General features: G+C 34.6%; 1 long non-coding RNA gene across 2 annotated transcripts in view; it reads right to left on the bottom strand.

Moving 5' to 3' along the window:
• Positions 1-285: 285 nt before the first annotated feature.
• The window catches only part of LOC125871838 (uncharacterized), a 30,521-nt gene continuing 4,346 nt past the window's right edge, over positions 286-26,460 (bottom strand). Inside the window, exons 2-7 of one of the 2 annotated variants that reach the window (XR_007447047.1) lie at positions 18,246-18,315; positions 11,100-11,323; positions 10,949-11,019; positions 2,339-2,432; positions 1,078-1,173; positions 286-969 (exon numbers count right to left, since the gene is read on the bottom strand). This is a non-coding gene — a long non-coding RNA (uncharacterized LOC125871838). Of the gene's footprint in view, positions 970-1,077; positions 1,174-2,338; positions 2,433-10,948; positions 11,020-11,099; positions 11,324-18,245; positions 18,316-18,513; positions 18,584-26,460 lie in introns of both variants that reach the window. The other variant, XR_007447046.1, reaches the window with a different exon arrangement.

Here is a 26,460-nt window from a genome sequence, read left to right on the forward strand (position 1 = left end):
AAAGTATTTATTATATTTTGGCTAAGGACGGGTATTCATATTCTATGAGGCCACTGATATATGATGCTAAATTCAAAGTTGAGGAAGAGACAACACAAGCTATGGCCTGGATATCCTTCCCTGATCTCAAACCTACTTACTTTGTGAAGGAAGCGTTGTTCTCACTAGCGACTGATGTTGGAAAACCTTTACATTTTGACATGGCTACAATAAACAAGACTAGACCTAGTTGTGCAACGGTCAAGGTGTAAGTAGACATTCTGGATGAATTTCCTAAGTTTGCTGAATTGGAGATTATTAATGAGGCAACAAAGGAGTCTATGCTCGAAAAGGTCAAGATACAGTATGATATGCTGCCAAAATATTGCAAACAATGCAAACTGCATGGACATGATGATGAATCATGCAGAAACCTACACCCAGAGCTAAGGAATATCAATGTGAACAATGAAAAGGAGTCTGATCAGGAGCAAAAAGGTAGTGGCAATGAAAAGCAGGGCAATGAAGTTGCATCAAGAAGAAGAAGAATAATTCGAAGATACTGGAAGCCAGTCAATATTAAAGAACCTCGCAAGCATAATTCTGATCAAGAAAAAAAGGGATAAAGGCATAGCAATAACAAGTATTAATACCAAAAATTCTTTTGATGCACTAACCGAAGAAAATGAAATAGAGCAGCTTGAGGAATCTACTGGAGGGAACGACAATGTAAATGATCAAGCCAGTGAAGTCAAGGGGGCCAGGTTGATAAGGGACTCCATCATTCTTCTACACAAGAATGGATAACTAATGTATTTTCTAATTATCAAGAAAGAGGGGGTGAGAAAGCAAACACTATCAATAGCACCTCGGAATGTGACAATGGTAATAAAATAACAGCATTTCACAATGGAGAAATAAGGGATGAAGATCAACAGAGAGATCATCAATAGTGGATAGAAGATGGAGAGATAAGAGGGGGTGAGACACCTGCACAAAACAGCTCATCGGTTAGCAACCTCAATCAACATCATCACAATAAGCCAAGTAATTTGGTACTGGTAAGGATAACACAAAAGTATGAGGAAGAAAGATTACTCATGAAGGAGTTAGTAGAGACGCAGTTTCAAACACCCCTTCAAATTGCAAATTCCACATTTGAAGAAAGATATCCAGCTGAATATGTATTACTACCTGTATACAACAATAAATAAAAAGTCAGCAGTATTTATATGCAGTGCCAAATCTGCTCCTATGGAAACATTACATTCATTAATATCACACCAAAGTCAAGGCAATAAGGTGGTGGAGAGAAATGATACCAGTGTTGAATTCATAGAAGATAAAGATGAGGGAAACAATGTCCAAAATGTAATTGAGGTATACAAAGAGGCTGGACTCTCTCTTTTAGCCATATCTAAAAGCAAAAAAAGGTAAACCTAAAAAGGAGGTTAATGTTCAACCAACAAGAATACAGGACAAAAGGGTGGTGAAGTCATCAATCAAATAATAATGAATGCACTTTTTTGGAACATAAGGTCGGTGAAACCTCAAAATGCATTCCACAGAGTTCAGATGTTACACAAACTCACAATTCTTTTTAATTGCTCTATTGGAATCATTTCAAGATACTAGGCATATACAAAAGTTCAAAAGGAGATTGAGGATGCAGTATGTGAATTATAATTTAAATGGGCAGTTATGGGTATTTGTGTAGGACCATATTCAGGTTGGGGTGATGTCATATACTACTCAATAGGTGACTCTCCAACTCACCCTGGAGGATGGAAAACAAATTATTACCTCTCTACTTTATGCCAAATGCTCTGTAGAGGAGAGGATAGAAATTTGGAATGATTTATATTTCATCAGTGATAATTGTGCAAGACTGAACTGTCACGCCCCAAATTCGAGGGGCGCAACTGGCTCCTAATGCCAAAACTCAGACCCAAGCCGACCCTGCTGAATCATTTGCTACTAGCGCATGACAGACACACAATCAAGAAAATATATCTCGGCTTAAAACTAAGCCCTCGGCCGGCAAGGCCCCTGTCAACTTATCTATAAAAGGAACAGCTACTCCCAGGAGATCATATAAATAAATATCCAACTAGCACAGAAGTCCTGATTAGGTCATCGAGGCCACCATGATATCTATACCAAAACTAAAAGAAGATATATATCATTACAATACATCAAACAACTCACAAGCTTTAGCAAACCAACAACATAGGCCAGTATGGCGATAACATAGTTATACACCCCACACACTAGTCTGCAAGCCTCTAAGAGTAGTAAAGATTAGCGGGACAGGGCCCCAGCCTACCGATAAAGATATATACAACAAAAGGTAACAAACCTCCCAACTTTGGCAGCTCCGAAGGAAAGGGCTAACCAACAGGATAAAAGTCAATCCTGCTGCTGAGGAGGTCTACTCGGTCGTCTGCCAAAACCTGCATGCATGAATGCAGTGCCCCCAAGGCAATGGGGCGTCAGTACAAAATAATGTACAGAGTATGAAAGGCAATAGACTATGAGGAGGTATCCTGATATACTGGAATAATCTGATAAATAAATCAAGGATAAGATAAGTGTACTGACCTACTCCTAAATCTAAACTTATCAAAAATAATAAAACAACAACCTACCCAAGCCCCCATAAGCTCGGTAGGTACAAACAGCACACAAGACCACTTACTCAGGCCCCTATAAGCCCGGAAGGTGCCAATCAGGCTATATACCCCTATGGGTAGTCCCCTAGCCCTGTAGGCAGTCACATAGCCCTCTTAGGCATTAATATAGCCCCGTAGGCAGCACATAGCTCTCTTAGGCATCAACATAGCTTATAGACAACTCATAGCCCTCTTAGGCAACAACATGGCCCTGTAGGAAGCACATAGCCTTCTTAGGCGTCAATATAGCCTTGTAGGCAACTCATAGCACTTCTAGGCATCAATATAGCCCCGTAGGCAACTTATAGTCCTTTTAGGCATCCATATAACCTTATAGGCAGAACATAGCCCTTCTAGGCATAGATCATATTCCTGCAGCTAACCAGAATAGCCCCAAGGGAAACAATAACAATCCAATCGTTAAAAGTGAGCAATTTAGTTATAAGCAACTTATACAAATAGCCTCTAAATCGTGTCCAACACAAGGACGCTACTAACTGAATAAGAATCCCGATAAGGGAGGATTATATCAACTCGAGCAGCCAACAATCAACAATAATGGCTACAAGTGTAACAAGGATAACAACCCAATTACATTGCTCCTAAGCTTTAAGGAAACATGTCGTAAATAGGGAATAGCCTTAACATACCTTTCCAATGAAGGCTTGAAAGACCGTAGTTCCTTCACGAAAGTTGTTCCTTATGTCCTAAGCTTCGCAAATACTATATATACACAGTTGGTACGCACCTATAAACAGTTCATAATTAATCTTAAATCGGCAGATTTTCCATATTGCCCCAACTTGTTGAAACGTCCGTAGAAATTCATAAAAACAACCATAAAAGGGTCCCGAAATGATTACCTTAGTTAACCAAGTGCAAACCTTGAAGAAACACCAATAACTACAAATTTATATCTTCAAAAACCAGCTCCAAATACAGCTAATAGAAGGGGAAAACGATTGCCACATTTAGGGATTACGTTTCTCGGCACGGGGGCAATGTTTAATGGTAGAAATTGTCAAAAACTAACCTTCATCATGCTAGAACTCCATAGGAACTCTCTCTTAAGCTTTCTCTCTGGTTTGGAACTGAAATGGAATGTTTTCATGGCTTAAAACGTTAAATAAGCCAACATACCATATTTTTTACCCGACCCGGATTCTACCCCAGCAGTCCCTAGTAAAACCCTCATAACTTTTTGCTCTGATGTCGATTTGATACGGGGTTTTGTGCGTTGCAAACTAGACTCATAGGCCTTCGATTTGATGGGTGATCGGCCTTCTAACTCTTTATATATTAGGAGAAAACATCCAAGACATTTGACCCAAATTTTAGACCAATCTTTAAAAAGGAAATAACGATAACTTTCGCCAACTTTATTTTGCCACTTACTTAACTTTAAAACTTGAGATGCAACCCCTGAACGCTTAAAATATGACATACCACATCATTTTTAATTTATTACTCACCCTCCTTGTCTTTCCACGAAGATACGAGTTAATTTAGATGTTTTGGAAAGTCGGGGTGTTAGAGTAACATCCCTAAATATTAACCAAGAGTCTCATGTCGATTTACCGTTGCTTAATTACTACAATATGTTTTATTCTCATTTTGGGAACTTGAAGTTTTGTGATAATTGAAAACTTACTTAACATAAATTGTGATCGTAATTTAAGGTATTGTATTGGGGTATTTTCGTAATATTCTAATTAGAATTATGTACAACTTTAAAAGGAGGTGACGGATATATATATATATATATATATATATATATATATATATATATATATATATATATATATATAGGTGTATATGTATACATTTTGGGCAGCATAAAACTATTTGGGCAGCCACCTTTTGGAGACAGTTGTGCATTGTGACAAATATCACTTTTGAGAGTATATTTTGACACCTCTTATTTGTCTCACCTGAAGTATAAGAACCTTAGAACATTATCTAACAAGTTGTTCTTCAAAATCACAAGAGAAAAACTTGTCCCTTTTGGCTGGAATTCGAGACACACACTTCTTTTTGGTAAGTGGAAAAATCTTCTTTTGAGTTGGGTAGTGCTTAGTATATTAAGCATAACTTGAGTTATAAAACTTCGTTTACAATGAATAAATATGATCTGGAAAGCTAATTTGTAGACCTACAACTCTTATGTTTGTGTAAACCTCTAATTTAGTTGTTATGGATTTGAAATATGGGACGCAACATAGGGCAAGTTTTTTCCAGTGTTAGAAAATAGAAATCATGTATGGACAACTGTGAGTGTTTTGAATATATCTTTTTGTACAAAATACATTTTGTGGTGATTCTTGTTCGCTTGCAACTTTAATATATGTACCTACATCTTTCATGAAGTATAAAGTCTAGTTTTGTTGTTTTCCTTTTCAAATCTAAGTTGCGACATAAGGTACTAGGCTAGCCAGAATCACTGTTTTGGGAGCATAGTCGTAGTTGTTTAGGCTAAGCTTACTTGTGATGATAATCCTGTTTTACTTCGACATTATTGAGATACTAGGAATTAAAGAAGTTAGCTATTTGTATTTTTAAGGTTGTATATACTCGTGAACAAGTTGAGGACCTTGAAACGTTGGTTGGTTTACGGTCTGAACTCGCGAAGTTGTGTTGGATTGTTTCTTTGCTAAAGCACTGAGGTTTGTTTATAAACTTGTACTTGCACTCTTTTAACTGCTGGTATATCTGAAGGTTGATCTTGGTACCTTGGTTACCTCTTGTCACTTTGCATTGTCGTGTTGGTATCCTTTAAGACATTAAAGACGTTTGTGTAACTCGCCCACTTATACAGATTGTTTGATCACTCGGCACTCTTGTTGGGACCTTGTCCTTCTTGTGGCTGTGACTTTGTCACTATTGCCATGCCTCTTGAATCGGATCATTTGACATCTTGACTCTAATTTTTAGTCCGTTTTAAGAATGGAAATTGTCCATTTTAAGTACGAACTAGAAAGCCATTTTTAATATGGTTCTTGATTCTCTTGATTATTGGGCTTTGATCCTTCTTGATACAGGGCGTCGGCCCTTCTTAATACCTGTTTTTGCTTGGTGTGACGACATGATATATCTATTAGGTGAGTCTTATTATTGAATCTCTTGGAAAATGATGCTATGAGCGTTCTTGACATTTGGATCTTTAAATATCGAACTTGATACTCTTATTATATTGTTTACTTGATTTAATTATTATGTTTCGATGGTGCTGCCCATGACTTAAGAAAGTTAACTTGGTGAATCGGATGGCTTCGAACCTATAGTTTTTACACCACTAAGCTATATGCTTAGCAATAGTTATTTCTATCGTAGGGAATGATCGAGTGGTTGCATGAAGCTGGCCATTGGAGATGGAAATTTTGGGAGCCTTAAGGAAGATCACATTTGCATATAGGCATCTATTTTTGTATAAACCTTGGGACTTGTACATGATCTATGTGTTGTATATTTAGAGGAAATTTTGAGGACTAATTTGATCATGTCACTATTGGTTGTAATATAAGTATGTATATATGTTTGGTTCTTTTGAGGTGTGTAAACCGAAGTCTTGTAATATATTAAATTTACCACTAATTTTGAATGATTGTGTGAAGCATGAAGTTTTGGTACTCGAAAGTTGGTAATATTCTTTTTATGTCATTTTTACTAGTGTGAGGCAATATATGCATAAAAATCTCGTGAGTTATTGGCTTATATTATTTCGAAAGGGTCGCTACAAGGACCATGGTTAATTGGGGGAGATTTCAATGTAATATTGGGAAAAGATGAAAAAATTGGGGGTCTTCCCGTATACATTCAAGAATCTTTCTGTGTTAATTCTTATGAGTTGTTTGATATAAATTTCTCTGGTAGTCCTTTTACTTGGTGGAATGGGAGAGTTGATGAAGCTTGTATTTTTAAAACGCTAGACATGGTGATGATTAATTCTGAGCTACAAGAACTCTTTGGAACAGTTGCATTGAGCATTTAGCAAGGACTGGTTTTGACCATGCACCTTTGTTACTAACATGTGGAGGTTTGTCTCAATGTTTTAAAACACCATTTAGGTTTTTAAAATGTTGGACTAACAGGGTAGATTTTAAAGATATGGTAAAGGCTAACTGACGTGGACAGTATTCTGATGATGTGTTTTTACAATGGAAGTTAAAACTAAAGAAGACAAAGTTGGCTCTGTCTAAATGGAGTAAAGAGCAGTTTGGGGACATTTTCAAGCAGCTACTAATAAGAGAAGAAATAGTTAGGTTGAAGGAAGAACTATTTGAACATAGTCCTACTACAGATAATAAAGTTGTGTTAAACCAAGCTCATGCTGACTACAAACTTTACCTACATTTAGAGCTGTCAAAATGGGCTTGGCCCGCTAGGCCAGCCCAACCCAACCCTTGAATTAAATGGGGTTGGGCTCGATTTTTTCAGCCATTTAGGAGCCCAGCCTCATTTGGCCCGCTGGCCTCGTAGGCCTAACCCGCAAGCCGCAAAGGCCAGCCCGCGGGCTGTGAATTTTAAAAATATTTATTATATATATTTTAAGTAGTGTTTTACTTATGAAGACTTTGTCAATAAATATTTTTAAAATATCAATATAAAATCAAGACTATATTTTTTACATATCTTTTACATTTTGGGGTCATTAGCCCACTAAATTTCCTTATTAGCGCAAATTCATTACTCCATTATAACTATGAATCTTTGACCTCTTTTACTTTTGTTTTTATGCCTAATTTTTCACTTCTCCTTTATTGTCTTGTTTATGAAAATAATGATCATGCAATGCTCTTTTGCTAGGATGAATCTTACGAATGTTGTATCTTGACTATTATGTATTTGTTTTGTAAATATTCACTGAAGTATGTGTAATTCATGTATGAATTTATGTATGTATTGATGTCGTGTCCATTGGACATCAACATTCGTATCCTTTCTAAGAGGAAAATGTTGTCCGTTTTTTGGTTGAAGGACCAACCCGTCCCAACCCGTGGCCCGCTTAGGGCTGGGTTGGGCTGCTATTTTATCGGCCCTTTAATTAGAAGGGCCAGCCCGTCCCAACCCATTTAACTCTCTAGCCCGTTAGGGTTGGGTTGAGCCAGCCCATTTTGACAGCTCTACCTACACTATAAGGAAGAGTTTTGGAGGCAAAAGGCAAGCATTCAGTGGTATTCAGAGGGGGATAAAAATACCAAGTTTTTCATGGCTTAGTAAGAGGTAGGAGGAGGAGATTGAATTTACAGAAAATTATGAAAGCAGATGGACAATTGGCAGAAGGTGAAGATGCAGTTGCAACTGAAGCTATAAGAATTTTCCAGAATCAGTTCTCTGGAAATGACTTAAACATAGATTACTCTCTACTACAAAATATTCAGCCACTGGTGACTACAGAGGATAATGAATTGCTGAATATGACACCTGATGAAACTGAGGTAAAAAAGGTGATCTTGGAGCTTAATGGGGAGAATGATTGTGGCTCGGATGGTTTTACAGGTCACCTCTTCAAAGTATGTTGGGAGATTGTTGGGGCTGATATTCTGAGTATTGGTCAAGCTTTCTTTGTGGGGAATACTCTTCCCAATTCGATTACGCATAATAATTTGGCATTATTGCCTAACAAGGAGAATATTCAAACTTTCTCAGACTTAAGACCAATTAGTCTCAGTAATTTCATAAACAAAGTGATTTCTATGCTCATGTATGATAAATTGGAGGGCTTGCTACCAAGATTAATTTCTATGAATCAATCTGGCTTTGTGAAGGGTGGAAGTATTTCTGAAAATATTTTGTTGGCTCAGGAAATTATCTCAGATATAATGAAGAGGGGGAAAACCATCCAATGTTGTGATAAAGGTGGACATGGCTAAGGCGTATGATAGAGTGAATTGGAGCTTCTTAGTGAAAGTTTTAGGGCAGATGTGATTTAATTCAGGGGTGGTTGACAAAATTTGGAGATTGATTGCTAACAACTGGTACTCTGTACTACTTCATGGGCAAATACATGGGTTCTTTCACTCAACTAGAGGGGTGAAGCAAGGGAATCCTCTATCCCCTGCTTTATTTATCATTACAACAGAGATACTCTCAAGAGCACTAAACCAACTCTTCTAGAACACTGATTTTATAGGTTATGGGATGTCAAAGCGGAGTGAGAAGCTAAATCATCTTGCTTATGCATATGATACTATCATATTTGCTTCTGCAAAAGAGAATACTATTGAACTGATAATGAATGTCTTGAAGGAGTATGAAAATCAGTTTGGACAGAAGATTAATAAGGATAAAAGTTATTTCTACATGTTCAGTAAAGCTAGCAATGCTCTTATAAGGGAAATGGAGGAAGCTACAGGTTTTGTGAGAGGTAACTTCCAATAATCTACTTAGGGTGCCCTATCAGTCATGTCGGAATGAAGAAACACACTTGAATGATCTGACTAAGAAAGTTCAGAACAAGTTGCAAGTCTGGAAAGGTAAGCTTCTGTCTTTTGGTGGTAAGGTGGTATTGATCAAACATGTGTTACAAAGTATACCTATGTGTTGTCAGTTCTTGTGCCACCAATATGTGTAATTAAGGACATTCAAAGTATTTTTGCAAGATTCCTATCGAATTTCAAAGAAAATGGCAGGGCAAAGCACTGGATAGCATGGGATGACACTTGTCTGCCTAAAGAAGAATTGGGGGCTTGGCTTTAGATCCCTTTTTGATGTGTCCAAGATTGTATTTGCAAAGCTTTGGTATTAGTTTAGAACTAAAGCTTCTCTATGGGCTTATTATATGTGGAACAAGTACTGCAAGAGGTTTAAACCTCAAGTGGTAGAATGGAAGGGGGGATCTGAAGTTTGGAAGATGATGTTAATGGCTAGAGATAGTTTTGATTAAGAAATATGGTGGGAACCTAGATGTGGCCATGCCAGCCAATTGCATGATAATTGGACACAACTTGGAGCATTACAATATATTATGCATGTTGGCCATGTTATGGATGGGAATTTTGAAGAAGTTAATCAACTTAGAGTGGATGAAAGGTGGAATAATGACGTGATGACAGAGCTTATAGGTAAAATATTTTTGATCATGGGTCACATTCAGCAGACAAAGATAGGGACAAGCAATGGTGGATGCCTAGTAGTAAAGGATTGTTCACTGTAGGGAGTGCATGGGAGATTATCGGAAGCAGAAAATACTCTCAGAAGGATATTATGTTTATTTGGAAAAAAAGAATTACCCTTCAAAATCTCTTTTCTGATGTGGAGAATATAGTTTAAGAGAATTCCAATTGGAGAGGTCCTGGTTAGAAACATGATAACTGATAAGATGGAATGTCGTTGTTGTGAAAATAACATTTCAGAATCGTTTAACCGTTTGTTTGTCCTATGTCATGATGCCAATTATCTATGGAAGTTGTTTGCTGGAGCTATTGGTATGCAGGGTCCATTTAATCAGATGAAACATACCATATATAAGTAGTGGGATGAAATTGTGCACCTAAGTTGATACTTTTGTGCAGAACAGTACCAAGCTTCATCATTTGGCAAGTGTGGAAAACAAGAAATATGATCTTACATGGGGAAGTATGACTATACATTCCATGGTTTTGGAGATTAAAAGAAATATTCATCTAATGGCAAAAATAATATACCCCTGGTTAGCAGAAATGCCTAGCAGTTGGCCAGCCATTGTACAATTTCTGGAGAGCTACATACCATTAATAAGTACCACAATGGTACGGTGGAAGTGTCTTAAAGGGGATAGTTACAAATGCAATTCAGGTGGAGGAATTGGGTACATTTTGCATTAGAGATGAGCATGGAGATTTGGTGTATGTTGAAGCATGGAAAACTGATGGTTATTCTGCTACATTGCTTGAGTCATAATCTCCTCCCTCTTATAATGGAAACAAATTCTTTAATCATTAAGTGGATTTTGGATGGAATTTGGGAAGTGCGCTGGACTATCTCAGTAGACATTAGAGAGATTAGGGAGGCAATGGAGAACAAGGATGTGACAGTATTGCATACATTCAGAGAAGGGAATAAGCTTGCAGATTATTTAACTAACATGGTTGTTAATTTTGCAGGTACAAATTCCATTCATTTTAACCACAAAAATGAACTACCAACACAAGTAAAAGCGATTCTACAATTGAATAAGTAAGGAACCCCAAATATAAGAATCAAGAAGGGTAAAAACAAGTTGTGTAGATCATAATGATAAAACGAATTCAAAACATAAGATTTAATCACAATTCAGTTGTACAGAGACAATGCCAATTTTTTCAAAGTTTGAGAGTTACCTTGGACATAGGGGTGGGTACTGATCTTGGACATGAATTGAGGCAGTGGTATCAGCTCTATGGAGCTCAATCTGCACAAGACATGGGAAAAGATTAGCATAAACCTTAGAATGAGTCTTTTATGAAGTAGGTGGTACGAGAAGGGTCATACTTGGATTTGTCATGGTTGAGGACAAGCTGGGAGCTGATGAAGTCTTCAAAGGTGTTGATTTCATAACATTGGTGAGACTTGGTAAATGCTGAATAAAATTCACCCAAGCTCGTCGATATTGCCTTCGTCCCGTCGATCTAGGAATGGAGACTGGAGCTTTCTGGAGTGCGAATCTAGCTTCTCCGGTGACATTAGCTTTCTCCGACAGATATTTAAGGCTTTGTCTATATGTGTTTGTTTCTTTTTTAATTTTTGTTGTCTTGGCGTTTTTCTATTTTTTTTTATTTTTTTTTCATTTTAGACTTGGGCTTTGTTTCCATTTGAGTTAATAGAGTGGACCTTTGGTCCTGTTTTAATTTTTTTAAAAACAAGTATTTCATATATCACAATAAAAGTTCAATCTCGACTTAGCAGAAATGCACCAAACTTTGTAGATCAGACATATAATTCATGCTTAAAACTTTCAGAAGTTTTGAAATAATTTTTCGTTCTTTAAAACTAATAACAAACCTTTTAGTTGACGCAAATTGTTGAAACAACGCCAAGGCACCCTAAAAGCTTGAAACTCACCCAAAACTCATTTGGAACCTTCTGAACACAAACCAAATATGTTTCTAGCGTGAAAATTATATTTCAGACTCAATGGAATCATCAAAACGTCCAAACTAGGTCACCTTAACCTAATGTTGACCAAAGTCAACCATAACTTAAGAAACTCCAAATTTCCAAATAAGAAAATGAAATTCATCCAAAAACTTGAGAAATTGAACCAAACCTTCAACTAGGTCAAATATCACCATTTGGACATAGTGAAATCATCAAAACACGAAAATAACCTTTCTAACCTCAAACATTGACTAAAGTCAAACTTTAGCCTTAACTTTTTCCACATCTGATCTAATGGATCAAAATCAAACCAAAAGCCTTGGGACCCAAACTAACAATACATCTAGACCAAAAACCATGTTACAGAGCTAATGGGATGGTCATAATTCCATTCCGAGCTTGCTATCACCAAATTTTGACTTTGGTCAACTATCTTATGCTTTCAACTTTCAAAACACAAAAGCTCTTTCAAAACTCATCTAAATACCTCAAAACTTGAGTCAATAGTCCTACTAACTCAAAATTCACATTCCAGAGCTATTGGACTTGACAGAATTCCACTTCAAGACTCATAGCTCCGATTGTTAACAAAATCACTTTTAACAACTTCAATTCTCCAAAACTCTAAAACTTCCAAAAATCACAACTTTACAATCAAATTTCAAAACCAGCTTCACAAACTGTTCAAATAAGACTCGAGTTAACAATCTAAAGGGGTTAAAATAATAATTTTCAAAAAATGACCTTCAGGGTCATTACATTATCCACTATTAAAAACCATGTTCATCCTCAAACATAAAGAAGGCTAAAGAAGAATACTCGAAGTTACTTAGATCATGAGGCCTAATTTCCAAAGTCAGCCTTTGCTTTCCGAAGTGAACTTATTCTTAGGACCATACCATCAGGATCAACTGTCAAGACTTGAACTTCCAAACCCAAAATTGAAAAAATCTGCCAACCAGGAGTGATTACCAAGCCACGGACTAACCCATGAACCAAACCTGAATCGAAACTCTCTAAACCACAATACAACCATTAAGTTGAATCATTTTCCCACATAACCACGAGAAATTTTGAACCAATACCTGCTAAAACATTAAGCTAAGCCAAAACCAACCACCAAACACTCATAGTAAGAAGGGAGGTCCCAATTAATATAACCCAAAGAATGAGATGATCCAGTAACCACCCAGGGAACGATACACCCAAGAATATGTAATAACATTGTTGGGAAGTTGGAACAGTATTGTGATAGTAAACAAATTCTGAAAACGGCAAAACTAGGCCTAATAGCCCTTAAAGTCAATCACACTTAGTTGAAACGTGTACCTAAATGACAAGATAAATACCAAGGCTATCGGGAAACTAAAATTTCCCATGATAGATCTCATACAAACACTCTCAACAAAGTTCACACATGCAGTACCACTAATATACCCTAACATCCTAAAATTCTCCTTTGTTCTACTCGAAATACTCCCTCTCTAGTACACATAGTTGAAAACTTCTCTAGTTATATAATTTCCACTTCTCTGAATTCTCTCTGCATGATATATGATTTGATCACTAATACAGTTTGAAACATACTCGACTCATCAAAACCCAACATGATGACACTTGCCTTCTCCCAAGTCAACCTCAACCCAACGAGAACTAAAGAAATGTGGAAATATAAAGCAAGAATAAGATAAGGGCAGAAAACTTATTCATTCTAAACAATACCCCAAAACCTAGTTGTCAAGTGTACAAGCCACTAACAAAAATACAAAATTCAAAAGATAAATGTAAGTCTCAGTCTTTGTTTCTCAAATAGGAAGAAGATTATCGGAAAGGAAAAGAGGGTCCATCATGATGACAAACAACTTCCTCTCAAATCCTTCGATGAGCCTCGACTGTTAGGAGAAAAGAAGAAGATCACACGGGTCCGAACTCGAAACCTACATAAGTGTAGAAGCAAGAGGTAAGTACCAAAAACACGGTACCCAGCAAGCAACCTAGAAAACAAGGAATCTAGCTAGAAAACAAATATCCTCTGCACTCTAACCGAACCTCCTCAAACTACAACCTACAAATAAATCAACCCAACCTAGCATTTCTACAATACACGGCTCAAAAGGCCCAATATCCAAAGTTCAATCTTCATAATTCAACCATCAAATAAGTCAAATAAGTCAATGTCAATGTCAAGTAGTTCAGTTACACGGAACAAGTACATCAATCATAATTAGCAAACAAGTCACACATAGGCCTCAAATGCATCAATTCACAATGATCAATCTCTAACCGGAATTATTTTCCTTCAGCAAAATATCACTAGCCGAAACCATTTCCCATCGATTTATATCACTAGTTGAAACCATTTCCCATCGACTTTACATCACTAGCCGTAACCATTTTCCATGGGCTTTATATCACTAGCTAAAACCATTTCCCATTGTCTTTATAAACACTTTGCCAGAAATGACCTCGACATCACAACACTCGCCGACAAAGACCTCGGCATAATGAAACATCACGGTATTCACAATCAATGCACATAAGAATTATCACACCATACAAAAGAGACAGCAAATCATACAATTCAAGTCCACAATCATACAATAAGGTAATTCACATCATCATGTTCATTATATAACCTTCTCCATTTCAACCCTTTTTATTCATTTAGATATAATAACTGGAAAATTTAAACCCTTCATCTCATCACCATTACCCCAACACACAATCAACGAAGAAAGTACATGAATTTATTTACTATAATACAAGGTTTATAAAGCCACTTGCCTTAAATCAATCAACAATCACTCCAAGAGTTGAGTCTTTCCCTTCTAAATCACTTCCAAAGCCACACAATCTATAATAATAAATTATTAACAATCACTCATCAGAAACAAAAATTCCCACATCAATTATGTAAAGAACTGGGTCAATCAACCCAAAACCCAATTTCAAAATCAAGGTTTGAATTAAGAAAATAACACTTGAAAATGATGTTTAAGGCTTTAGAAACTCATAAGTGAAAACCATTTAAAAAAAAGGAGATCAAAACCACTTCAAAATCACCATTTTATTAAATTCTTGGGTTCTTGAAGATAACCCCAAATTTCTCATTTTCAAAGCTTGATTTGAACACATAAATCCATAAATAATAATGGGTAATTGAAGATTTAAAGTTAAGAATCGTTACCCAAAAGATTTTCCTCCAAAAACCTAGTCCAAATCGTCACCCAAAAGCTCCTAAAACTCAAAAATGGTAAAAATATGGCAATCCAAAATGGTTGGCCGAAAACCCTCTTTGATGTCGTAAAAGCGAGAGGGGTTCGCTTTGCGGGCCTCTCTCCTATGACCAAAAGCGAAAGTCCTTAAGCGATGGTTTCTTTGCAAATGCAAAGGTCAATAGCGGTTAACCCTTATCAAAAGAGACTCAAACCTTGTTGAAGTGATCCTCACAAAAGTGAGCCATCTCTCGCAAAAGCAAAGCGCACCAGAACTCAGACATCAGAAAATCAACCAACGCTCTAAACCTCGAAAGGACTCTCAGGATTTGTTCGGAACATCGTGCACACAAACAACATATTCAAATAAATTATACTTGACATTCTGGACTCAATGAAACCGCTAAAATAGAATCTTAGGTCTCCTTGACCCGGCACCTATGAAAACCACAAGAAACTAACTCATGTCTAAAAGGCTAAAACTAACTCGGGACCTCTCAAAAATCAANCGTCACTCGAAAGCTCCTAAAAATCAAAAATGGTAAAAATATGGCAATCCAAAATGGTTGGCCGAAAACCCTTTTTGATGTCGTAAAAGCGAGAGGGGTTCGCTTTGCGGGCCTCTCTTCTACGACCAAAAGCGAAAGTCCTTAAGCGATGGTTTCTTTGCAAATGCAAAGGTCAATAGGGGTTAACCCTTAGCAAAAGAGACTCAAACCTTGCTGAAGTGATCCTCACAAAAGTGTGACATCTCTCGCAAAAGCAAAGCGCACCAGAACTCAGACATCAGAAAATCAACCAACGCTCTAAACCTCGAAAGGACTCTCAGGATTTGTTCGGAACATCGTGCACACAAACAACATATTCAAATAAATTATACTTGACATTCTGGACTCAATGAAACCGCTAAAATAGAATCTTAGGTCTCCTTGACCCGGCACCTATGAAAACCACAAGAAACTAACTCATGTCTAAAAGGCTAAAACTAACTCGGGACCTCTCAAAAATCAACTAGGACCTTACCTAGGCCTAAAATCATCCCCTGAATCCAACAGAACTCTCGGAATTCCGATCAAAGTATCTGAACCCCGAATGTAGGCCAAAGTCAACACAAAGGTTAAAATTCCACAATTTTCACAACTTAGGATCTCAAATCCTCAAAAAGACTTGTAATCAGAAACTGACAGCTCTCTCGTACCAGATTTCACATTACGGAACTGATGGAATCAACAGAATCTCATTCTGACACTTGAAACTCCAAAAGACACCGAAAAACACTTTCTTAACACTCAAAACTTACCAAATTCTCAACTTGTAACTCAAATTTGAAAGCCAACTTTTTAAACTGAATTATAAAAGATGGTAAATTCATGTATTTTTTTAAAAAATGACCAATCGGGTCATATATTATCCACCACTAAAAACCATTTTCGTCCTTGAACATAAAGCAAAAGAAAATACATAGAGCTTAAAAAATAGAGGATATCTAGCACACATATCTGACTTAGTCTCCCAAGTCACCTCTCCAATTGAACGATGCTTCCATTGCACCTTCATTGAAGTGATCTCCTTGGTCCTAAGCTTCCGGACCTGCCTATCCAAAATGGCTATAGGCTCCTCCTCAAAAGATAAGTCTAGACCCAACTCAACTGAATCAAGGGAAAGTACATGGGACTCATCCGACACGTACTTTCGAAGCATGGAAACATGAAACAGGGGATGCACAACTGACAAACTAGGTGGCAAGGCCAACTTATAGGCCATCTCTCCCACGCGACGCAAGATACCAAAGGTTCCAATGAATCTAGGGCTAAGCTTCCCTTCTTTCGAACCTCATCACACCATTCTTAAGTGACACTCGAAGCCAAACATGATCACTCTTGATGAATAATAGGGCTCAATCTCTCCAATCCGCATATCACTTCTATCAACTTTAGGCTGTCAACGGTCTATCCTGGATTATAAAAACCTTATCAATAATATCCTTAAGCAAGTCTGTATCTAATGAATCCATCTCAGCTGAATCAAACCATCTGATCAGAGATCTTTACCATCTGCCATACAACGCCTTAAAAGGGGTTATCTGAATATTGGAATGACAACTATTGTTATAGGCAAACTCTGATAAGGGAAAATGTTGATCCCATCTAGCACCAAAATCAATCACACAAGCTCGGAGCATGTCCTCCAACACCTAAATCGTCCGCTCAGGCTGACCATCTTTCTGAGGATGACAAGTTGTACTCATATCTAACCGAGTACCCAAACCATGCTGCAAAGCTTTCCAGAAATGGAATGTGAAAACGAAACCTCAATTAGAGAGAATAGAAACTAGGAATCCATGCAATCACACAATCTGACTAATATAAAGCTTGACTAACTTTTCCAATGTATACTTTACCGAACCAGGATGAAATGGGAGATTCGGTCAACCGATCGACAACCACCCAAATGCGGTCATTACCACTCACAGTGGTAGATAGTCCTAAATCATAGTCCATAGTGATCCGCTCTCACTTCCAAGTAGGAATATGAATCCTCTAAAATATACCTCTAGGCCGTTGGTGCTCACACTTGACCTGTTGACAAGTCAAACACCTCGAAAAAAATCTGCAATATCTCTCTTCATAGCACACAACCAATAGTGTTGGCTCAGGTCATGATACATCTTTGTTGTACCAGGATGGATGGAATATCGGGAACAATGGGCCTCCTCAAGAATCAGTCTAATCAGCTCACCTACCTCGAGGACAATGATCAATCTCTCACTTGAACCATTTCCCATCGGCACAAAAATCACTAACTGAAATCATTTTCTATCAGCTTTATATCAAATCAATAGACGAAAATATTTTCCATCTGCTTTATATCAAATAATTAGCCGTAACCATTTCCCATCGGCTTTATATCACTAGTCGAAACCATTTTCCATCGATTTTATAAACACTTCTCCAGAAATGAACTCGGCATTACAACGCTCATCGGTAAAGACCTCCGCATTATGAATCATCACATGTCTTCACAGTGTTCACAATTAATGCACACAACCAATATCACACCACACAGAACATACAACAAATCATTTAATTCCAGTCCACAATCATGCTTTCAAGCATTTCATCAATCAATCAACAAAGGTCATAATAAGACAATTTAAATCATCATGTTCATCACATAACTATATTCATTTCACCTTTTTATATTCATTTAGATATAACAAGTGGGCAATTTAAACCCTTCACCCCATCCCCATTACTCCCAACACACAATCAATGAAGGAAGTACACTAATTCTACTAGAATACAAGGTTTAGGAAGCCACTTACCTTAAATCAATCAACAATCACTCTAAGATTTGTGTCTTCCCCTTCCAAATCATTTCCAAATCCACACAATCTNAACAAGGGTCATAATAAGACAATTTAAATCATCATGTTCATCACATAACTGTATTCATTTCACCCTTTTATATTCATTTAGATATAACAAGTGGGCAATTTAAACCCTTCACCTCATCCCCATTACTCCCAGCACACAATCAATGAAGGAAGTACACTAATTCTACTAGAATACAAGGTTTAGGAAGCCACTTACCTTAAATCAATCAACAATCACTCTAAGATTTGTGTCTTCCCCTTCCAAATCATTTCCAAATCCACACAATCTATAATAATCATGTATTTACAATCACTCATCGGAAACAACAATTCCCACATCAATTATGTAAAAAAAAAATGGGTCAATCAACTCAAAATCCAATTTCAATGGATGTTTGAATCTGAAAAACAATACTTGAAAATGATTTTTAAGGCTTTAGGAACTCATTAGTGAAAGCCATTTTGAAAAAAGGATCAAAATCACTTCAAAATCACCATTTATTAAATTCTTGGGTTCTTGAAGATAATCCCAAATTTCTCATTTCAAAGCTTAATTTTAACACATAAATTCATAAATAATAATGAGTAATTGAAGATTTAGAGTTGATACAAGTTTTCTTTAAGGGTAGCCCTTTCACATATGTGGAATGGAAGAGTAGGCGTTGATTGTATTTTTGAAAGGCTTGACAGAATATTGATTAATTCCGAGTTTCAAGATTTTTTCTCTCACGCTAAGATTGGAAACCTTGCTAGAAATGGATCAAATCATGCTCCTCTACTCCTTAATTATATTGTACTAACAACTCCTCCAGTTTTAAGAAACCCTTTAGATTTCATAAAGTTTGGACTGCTCATGAAGATTTTAAGAAGGTGGTAAGTCTTAATTGGGATGCAGAAATTTCAGCTGATCCTTTTTTAGATATTAAGAAGAAGATTAAGAATATTTTTTTTTTGAAATAGGAAGAAGATTAAGAATATAAAACACGGTCTATCAGTGTGGAGCAGATCCACTTTTGGTGATATCTTTCAACAATTAATAATAAGGGAAGAGATAGCCAAACTAAAGGAGAAATTGTTTGAAGATGACCCTTCTAAGGAGAATAGGACAGTGATGCGAAGAGCTAAGGTTGAATACACTAAATACCTTTATCTTGAAGAATCTTTTTGGCAGCCGAAATCAGAATATGAATGATTTGTGAATGGAGATAGAAATACCAGATTCTTTCATAGTTTGGTGAAAGGGAGAAGGCAGAAGCTGAAGTTGATGAAGATTGGTGTTGGTTAGTAGATCAAGGGGAAATTGCTACTGAGGTTGTTCAGTTTTATCAAAATCATTTTTTGCAGGATAGAGATTCAACTGACTTCACTCCATTAGCTCATATTCCAAAAATGGTGAGTGAAGAGGAAAATGTTGCATTACAGGCTATTCCTGACAGTATTGAGTGAAGAATCCAGTATTCAAACTTAATGGGGATAGTTCAAGTGGACCAGATGGTCTTTCATGCATATTCTACCAAACATGTTAGGACACTATTGGATATGATATTATCAAAATAGTTCATGATTTTTTTTACTCGCAATTTTCTCTCTAAATCTATTACTCGTACTAATTTGATCCTTGTACCTAAGAAGAATAATGTGAAAACTTTTTCAGATATGAGACCAATTACTTTGAGTAACTTTATTAACAAGATCCTTTATAGAATCATTCATGACAGACTAGAAGCTTTATTAACTAAGATCATCTCAGGTAATCAATCTGGTTTTGTCAAAGTAAGAAGTATTATTGAGAATTTCCTTCTTACTCAAGAGCTGGTTACAAATATCAGTAAGAGAGGTAAACCTTCCAACGTGGTGATTAATCTTGATATGACTAAAGCTTATGATAGGGTGTCATGGTTCTTCCTAATGAAGGTGATGAGAAAATGGGGTTTTCTAACATCTTTGTTTACTTGATATGGAGATTGATTTCCAATAATTATTACTCTGTGCTTATAAATGGTCATCCACATGGTTTCTTTCATTCAACCAGGGGAGTGAAACAAGGGGATCCTCTATCTTCTGCCCTAATTATTCTATCTACAGAAGTTCTCTCTAGAGCCCTCAATCATTTGTTTGATGATAATCAATATGTAGGGTATGGGATGCCGAAATGGAGTACTAAACTGAACCACCTTGCATATGTAAATGACACTATTATTTTTTTTCACTTATGTGTATTCCTAGAAAGGATTATTTTTGTATTGCAGGAATATGAGAAGCATTTTGGACAAAAAATTAATAAGGGGAAGAGTTTTTACTATCTCCATCAAAACGTGGCATTGAACATATCTTCTTTGATTGTGTAGTTACATGTATGGAAAGGGGCTCTTTTCCAATGAAGTACTTAGGTTTTCCAATCACTCACAAAAAGAAATGAAAAGAAGACTATGTTGATCTTATAGAGAGAATGAAAGGGAAACTGTAAGCTTGGAAGGGTAAGATGTTGACATATGGTGGTAAGGATTAAGGAAGTACTTCTCACTAGTGTACTTCAGAGTATTCCTATTTATGTTATATCAACAATTGTTCCTCCACTTTGTGTTATTAGAGATCTTCACAATATTATTGCAAAGTTCTTTTGCAGCAATAAGGAAGTAGGCAGATACAAGCATTGGTCAACATGGGATAAAATTTGTCTACCATAGCAGGAAATAGGACTTGGATTTAGATCAATGTTTGATGTGTCCCAAGCTATGTATGCTAAGCTTTGATTGAGATTTTGAACACAAAAAAGTTTGTTGTCTAATTTCCTATGGAACAAATACTGTAAAAGCATATCCCATCTCCTGTTCAGTGGAAAGGAGGATCTAAAATGTGTCAATTCATGTTAGAAAATAGAGAGAAGATAGAATAGTTCTTGTGGTGGGAACAAAAAGGATATACCTCAAACATCTGGTACGATAATTGGACAAATCTTGTTCCACTATTTATGCATCATTCAACTCTACAGATTTGTTACGGGATGAGTGATATAAAAGAATTTCTTACACAAGAAGGTTGGGACTATGATGTGATGCAAGAGTCCAGGGCCGGCTCTATGCATACTTTAATAAGGCATTGGCCTTAGGCCCCCAATTGTAGGGGGCCTCAATTTTTTACCAAAAATAAATTATATGTTAATTTTTTATAGAAAAAATATTGATTATTTATGATAAAAAGTATAAATTTAAAATTATTATTTTATTCTCTTCAACCTCATTCAAATAGAAGAAATCAAGAAAATATTGTTTTATTTCTTACACTCTCTCCATTAATATTCACATTACTTTATTCTTTTTAACTCCTTTTACACTCTCTTCTTCAAATTTTTTATTAGTTAGAGTAATATTCTGTCAAAAATATCAATTAATAGTCGAAAAGTGTTTAACAAAGTGAATTGTAAATTCTTTTTCCATTTCTTCTTAGATTTTCAAGCATTACAAAAACTAGGGGTGTTCACGGTTTGGATAAAAACTGATCCAAACCGAAAAACTGAACCAAACCGATTTTTATTTGGGTTAGGTGTGGTTTGGTTTTAGATTTTTAAAAATCGATAATATATGGGCTGGTTATGGTTTTCTTCGAAAAAAACCAAAGAAATAACCGAACCGAACCGACAAATTAGATACATATATTTTATTAATATACATACATAATGTATTATTTTTATAAACAATTTTAAAGATCTTATATGTGTTTTCATCAAAATTTATTTATAATTTACTTATTAAAGATAAAAATGTCTAAGGTGAAAATATTTATCTTATTGGTTTTATGTATATGAGTGTGTTTATGACAATTCTTTATAAGGTTGAAAATGTCACTTTCTCTTTCTTCTAGGCCATAATAATGAATTTTGAAGCTTTATTCGTAGTAAATTTAATGATTGAAAGTTCTGTAATGTCAATCATTCTATCTATTTTCATTTTAAATGGATTGTTGTCACCTTTTTCACATTTTGAATGAATTGTTTCTTTTATTTTTTCTATGGTTAATAACCGAATAACTAAATCAAACCGATCCAAAACCGATAACAACCAAACTGATAAATATATACTATATTTGGTTTGGTTTGGTTTTGATAATTTTAAAATCGATTAAGTTGATTTGGTTTTGAATTTGACCAATAACTGATCCAAACAGACTCGTGAACACCCCTAACAAAAACCATAGTAAAATGTGGGGTAACTAAATTATTAGCTTCATCAAAGCTATATATGGTTCTAACTCTTATAAACTTATTTGAAATTTGTCAACTTATTACTTGTAGAACTATGTTAACAATTCATATAATGATTGTCCGAGTAAAATTATATTTTCAATGTTGAATTGATAAATCTTATTTAAAACTAATAATTGAAAAAGAAATCGAATACATCATTTATATATAAAAAAAAATATTAAGTAATACTTTGCATTTAAAAATGTAAGAAAAATAAATTTTAAATAAATGCATGTGAAATTTATTTAGATTTTAGGCCTCTAATTAAGATTTCGCTTTAGGCCTTCGATTACGTTGAGCTGCCCCTATGCAAGACAAGCTTCCAGATTATGTAGTGGAGCATGTTCAAAATAATTTAGCCACTGCTCAGTTTGTTGATATCAAGGATAAACCTTGGTGGTCTAAAAGTAGTAAGGTTGCTTCAGTATTAAAAGTGCTTGGGATTTATTGAGAATGAAATGAGTTATTAATGTGGATTTGAAAAAATCTATGGAGAAAGGATTTACCTTCCAAAATTTCTTTTCTTGCTTGGAGAGTTTAGCAAGGTAAAGTTCCAGTGGCTCACTAAATGAATTCTTAGAACTTAGACATTTCTCCAAATTATAGACGTTGTTCAAATCCAGAAAGAGAAACTATTGACCATCTTTTTTATAATGGAGAAGTAGCAAAGAGCATATGGTCTTATTTCAATAGAGTTGTAGGTATAATCGAATCACCCTATCTGAAACAACATATAGGGAATTGGTAGAGCACAAATGGGAATGTTAAATTGAAAGAGGTAATTCTCGTGGTGCCTATGATCATTCTTTGGTTCTTATGGAAAAGAAGGAACACCTATGTTGCGCGGACTCTTCATATTTGCAGGCGAATCCGTCTCGACGCGACACTGGTGCGGGCGCGGGTGCGGGGTGCGTGTCGGATTCGGTCAATCCGATCCGGACACTTTGACCGAAGCCGAGAAAAGATTTGGGGAAGAAAAAAATCAGTTTCCGGCGACATAAAGAGGACAAAGCTTGAAATAGTACAGAGAAGAGAAGAAAGAAGAGAAAATCACTTTCCGGCTCCGGCTCCGGCTCCGGCGACGCAACGTAAAGAAGACAAAGTTGAAAAAATAAAGAGAAGAGAAGAAAGAAGAGTTTTTTCTTCAAAAAGTAAAGGAAATACAAAGTCTTTTTTTTAATCTTTGTTGAAAATATGTACACAATACATTTACCTTTGAAAAAAGAAAGATCAAAAAGTCTTCAAAAAGAGTGGCGTCAGAAAAAGTAACATCCCATCAGCCATCAACTCCAAAAATCTTTTCATTCTCTGACGTTAGAAAAAAGTGTTTACAATTGGAAATATTATATATATATATAGAGAGAGAGATATTTCTTATTTAATTTTTTGACAATCAATTTTAAAATTTTAAAATAATGATGGAGATATCTAAAAAAATTTAACTTCATATTTCTTATTTAATTGTTTAGCATTCAGTTTTTGAATTTCAAAATTTTAATTGTCAAAATAAAATTTTAATTTTAAGAAAATAAAAGCAAATAAGATATTTATTTAACGTAAACTAAACAATAGTTAGTGTGTTTTTTTAAAAGAAATAATTTTAATTTAAAAGTTTTTCAATTTGTTTAGAAGTAGGAGTGTAATGGGAAATATTTAAACTCCCTATTTAGTTGGATAATTACTTTTTTTTTTTCAAAATAACGATCAAAACGTCCTATTTAGGTGGATGTTTTTTATATTATTATTATAATTGTTGTTGTTGTTATTATTATTATTCTTATTATATTATTATTATTATTATTATTATTATTATTATTTTTATTAAATTTTAATTGTCAGAATAAAAATAATTTTAAGAAAATAAAACAAAGAAGAAATTTTCACGTAAACTAAACAGATTGTTTAGTTAGTATGTTTTTTTAGAAAAATAATTAAATAATTTTAATTTTAAATTTTTTTCAATTTGTTTATAAGTAGGACTAAAAAAGAGAAGTTTTAATTTTTAAAACTCCCTATTTAGTTGGATAATTACTTTATTTATTTATTTTTAAAAAAGGAATATTAAAACGCCCTATTTAGGTGATGTGTATTTATATTATTATTATTAATATTGTTGTTGTTGTTGTTATTATTATTGGTTGAATTTTTTAATTTTCTAAAAAAAATATTTATTTTAAAATGTAAATAAGAAAAAATCTGATATAAAACTTAAAATATTAAATATTATTTAAATGATCAATTTTGAAAGAAATTTACAGGGGTTTATAATTTAAGGATTTATTAGATGATATTTTTAAATAATAAAGTTTAACTAATTTAAAATATTTTTCACAAAAAAAGGGAATCAAACACACACAAACGTTAATCACCATATTTAAGTTATTATTTAATCGTAGAGTATTAAATAAAAAAGGTTACGTAAAGGTAATTAAATTTCTCTTTCCACAAAAAATGGAATCTAACACGTTACAACTGCATATTTTTAGAACAATTTTAATTATTATTTTTTAAAAAAGAACTTATATACTTTATCAACTTGTGGAGTAAAAAAAAAAACTTGTGGAGTAGTGGGAAGTTTTAAAATGACACGTGTCATTTTAAATAATTATTTAGTAAAAAATATTTTTTATAATTAATTATTTTAATTAATAACAATTATTGTTTTTTGTGGTGCTGACACGTAAGCGTTATCACCTCTCCTATTATATATATATATATATATATATATATAGATATATAAAGAGAAAATGAAATGAAGAAATATTACAATTTACATATATAAAGAAAATAGGAAAAGAGACGTTAGAAAAGGAGAGAAGGGAACAATATTTTTAAATATTTTGTCCATATAAATAGGACGAGTTGGATTGAAAAATGGGATCTAACATATTATAGAGATTTTTATTTGAAAGGTGCTTTATGTGTAAATATTTACTTGCATGAATTAATTACTAATTAATATTACTATTATTATGTAAATATTTTTAAATACATGCTAATAATTTACATTAAATTTGAATCAAATTCTAATTTGGATTAATTTTTTTATTTAATTTTGGATTAATATTTATATTGATTGATTTCTTGTTTTGGTTTCGGATTCTAGATAAAAAGAAGGGAGAGATCGAAAAAAACCAAATTATATATATATATATATATAAAATTGCAAATATAACTTTGATTATGTTTCTAATTATTGACATAACCAAATAATCGAACCGAAAAAATTCAAATCAAAAAGAGAAAAATCAAACCAAACCAAACCAAATCAAGTTTCAGTGTTTCACGCACAATATCATATCCAGATCAAGGATCATGTCTCTCTAGACCACTTAATTCTTCTTATCAATACAAGCGCTTTAAGGATCCCGTCTTACTAGATCTTTTGATTCTTTCTATCATTACAAGCTTCAAACTATCGAAATACTAGAAATATATATAGATATATATATAGTTTCACGCACAATATCATATCCAGATCAAGGATCATGTCTCGCTAGATCACTTAATTCTTCCTATCAATACAAGCGCTTTAAGGATCCCGTCTTACTAAATCTTTTGATTCTTTCAATCAATACAAACTTCGAACTATCAAAATACTAGAAATATTATATATATATATATATATAGTTTCACGCACAATATCATATCCAGATCAAGGATCATGTCTCGCTAGATCACTTAATCCTTCATATCAATACAAGCGCTTTAAGGATCCCGTCTTACTAAATCTTTTGATTCTTTCAATCAATACAAACTTCGAACTATCAAAATACTAGAAATATTATATATATATATATATATAGTTTCACGCACAATATCATATCCAGATCAAGGATCATGTCTCGCTAGATCACTTAATCCTTCATATCAATACAAGCGCTTTAAGGATCCCGTCTTACTAAATCTTTTGATTCTTTC

Source organism: Solanum stenotomum, chromosome 7, assembly GCF_019186545.1.
Source record: "Solanum stenotomum isolate F172 chromosome 7, ASM1918654v1, whole genome shotgun sequence".
Classification (NCBI taxonomy): domain Eukaryota; kingdom Viridiplantae; phylum Streptophyta; class Magnoliopsida; order Solanales; family Solanaceae; genus Solanum; species Solanum stenotomum.